Here is a 2,500-nt window from a genome sequence, read left to right as displayed (position 1 = left end):
AACATTTTATGGAAATGTGTTTTATACGGGAAGTGGACCGGCTCGTGAAGCTCGCTTTTAAAGCAGTCGTGAGTCTGACACCCTACTCCGTGCGTGTGGCCCAATAGTGCGCATCGCGAGAGCTTGGGACGAATGACCGCTGCCAGAGCCGGCTGTGAAGTCCTCCGTTCTCACATCATTCCAAATGAAATGGAAGTGAAGAGGAGAGGAATATTATTACATCTCTGGATCCAGTATCGGGTTGTCTTACGATCCCCGTCGTTTTCAGAGAATATATATTCATCTCCGCGTTTTCCACGTTAACGGTTTTTCAATGTACTGTTCGCCCGGCCGTCGGATACGTGTTGCGTATCTGACGGTTTTTTTTTTCCGTTTCCACGGACGACGATAGTGTCGTCCTTAAAACGACGCCTGAACGAATCTCCTTCGCGCGCTGGTTGGAGCGTTCAGGTACAATGCGTTCTTACGAACCGCAGAACAAGAGACATATACATATATTGATTTGTAAATCAAAAATATATACGATTACCCTGAACGGTGGATCACTTGGCTCGTGGGTCGATGAAGAACGCAGCTAATTGCGCGTCAACGTGTGAACTGCAGGACACATGAACATCGACATTTCGAACGCACATTGCGGTCCACGGATACAATTCCTGGACCACGCCTGGCTGAGGGTCGTTTACGTAACCATAAACTGCTTGCGTTGCTCTTGTAAGTCCCCGCCGTCGCTTACCTCTCCAAATATATTTTTGGAGGGCGCCAAAGAGCGTTTCGGAGTCGGGTTGCAAAGATGCTACGTACGAGCGAATGATGGGCGTTTCGTCGGCGTTTGTCGCGGTTCTGTGAAAATTGCCAATTTTTGCATTGCGTCTTATAAACACATACAAATATATATATATATCTAGTTTCCACGAGAGGCGAAGTAGGGATTGGTATTTCTTACGTTCGGACTTGCGTGAGTGTTTTTACGGTGTCGTGAGTCGTATTGAAAATACGACCGCCCGTAAGGCACCGCTTCGACGAGGATCTCCAAATCTCTCACCTTCTCTGCGAAACGATTCGCCTTGCGGAAAGAAGCGTTTCCACTCATGAACATTTAACGCGCTCCCGACGTCGCCTGAAATGATGCGTATATACGAAAGAGGTATATTTACAAGAGTCTCGCGAGACTACAGAGATGGACACACAAATTATAAAAGAAAGAAAGAATACTGTGTGGCACACAGAGTGTGTGTGGTGTGGCAATGTTAAGCCCCAGGGAGAGAATATGCCTGTGCGTGGATGAGTTTCTTAACTCTACGTTATAATTGCCATACGGCGGAGGGTCGTCGTTGCCGGCGATTTCGACAAACACACATTCCTTTTCGAGTCTTCGAGGGAAGAGACGAAAGAGATCTCTCGTTCTATCGCGAACGCTTTGATGATCGATGGACAGCGGAGCAAAGCGCAGCAATGTGCGGGATGGAGCACGTCGTACTTGATCGGGTCGGAATTATTCCCCGTCGTCGACGTGTCCTCGCTAATCTGTGCGATTGCCATTCCATCGCCACGTTCGCGTTGAATCGTATTGATGACGGCCTATGTGCGTCTTGAGATCTTACTCTCTTTCTCTCGTGTCTCTAATTTGGTTTTGTGTTTGATCGATGATAAATCGTTTCGTGCGCAACGTTTCTGTACCCCCGTGGTTTTTGGTTCAATTATACAAGAAGTAGAGAGAAAAAGAAATCCCACCGGGTTATATGTATTATTATTTTTTTTTTTATAATAATATGTATACTCCTCTATTGGCGAGGCTTATTTCGAACTTGATTGTCACACGACGCAAAAGACACACTTGTGTGTTCACGCACGGAACAGCACCGCGGAGAGAGAAAAGGTATATCCAATGATGAAAACCTTTATGTCGGTCGCCCCATGTCTTTTCTTTTCTTCATTGTCGATTCGTGCGGAACCGCGCGATCTGTCGGTCGTCCAGTCCCCGAAAGTTCTTTTCGACGGACGTTAAAGTTAACCGGCCAGATCGTCTAGCGAGAGTTTCCGATCGACGAGAGATGAAGAAAGAATTATATTGACACTTTGGTGTGGCGCATAAGGCATATATCGGTTTTTTGTTTACCTTTTTCTCTCTTCTGTCGTGTAGTGTTGTTTCGTTTTCTTTTTTTTTCTTTTTTTTTTGTGCTTTGTACGTTTTCGCGAGTACTACTTTTACGCTCTTTCGGCCGAAACACACAAAATTTTGTATCACGTACGACGACCTCAGAGTAGGCGAGATTACCCGCTGAATTTAAGCATATTACTAAGCGGAGGAAAAGAAACTAACAAGGATTTCCTTAGTAGCGGCGAGCGAACAGGAATTAGCCCAGCACTGAATCCCGCGGTTCTGCCGTTGGGAAATGTAGTGTTCAGGAGGGTCAATTTATCCCGAGACGTCGAACCGCGTCCAAGTCCATCTTGAATGGGGCCATTTACCCGTAGAGGGTGCCAGGCCCGTAGCGAC

At 46.6% G+C, this 2,500-nt stretch overlaps 1 non-coding gene and 1 pseudogene across 1 annotated transcript; both read left to right on the top strand.

The window, feature by feature from the left end:
- Positions 1–526: 526 nt before the first annotated feature.
- LOC143221187 (5.8S ribosomal RNA) lies at positions 527–681 on the top strand. The gene has a single exon (XR_013011739.1). It is a non-coding gene; the product is annotated as a 5.8S ribosomal RNA (ribosomal RNA).
- A 1,573-nt stretch (positions 682–2,254) lies between these two features.
- Positions 2,255–2,500, top strand: part of LOC143221189 (large subunit ribosomal RNA) — a pseudogene marked incomplete at its 3' end in the record, with an annotated part of 2,746 nt that continues 2,500 nt past the window's right edge.

This window comes from Lasioglossum baleicum, unplaced genomic scaffold (assembly GCF_051020765.1).
Source record: "Lasioglossum baleicum unplaced genomic scaffold, iyLasBale1 scaffold2036, whole genome shotgun sequence".
Lineage (NCBI taxonomy): Eukaryota > Metazoa > Arthropoda > Insecta > Hymenoptera > Halictidae > Lasioglossum > Lasioglossum baleicum.
This window is presented reverse-complemented; position numbering and strand designations above follow the sequence as displayed.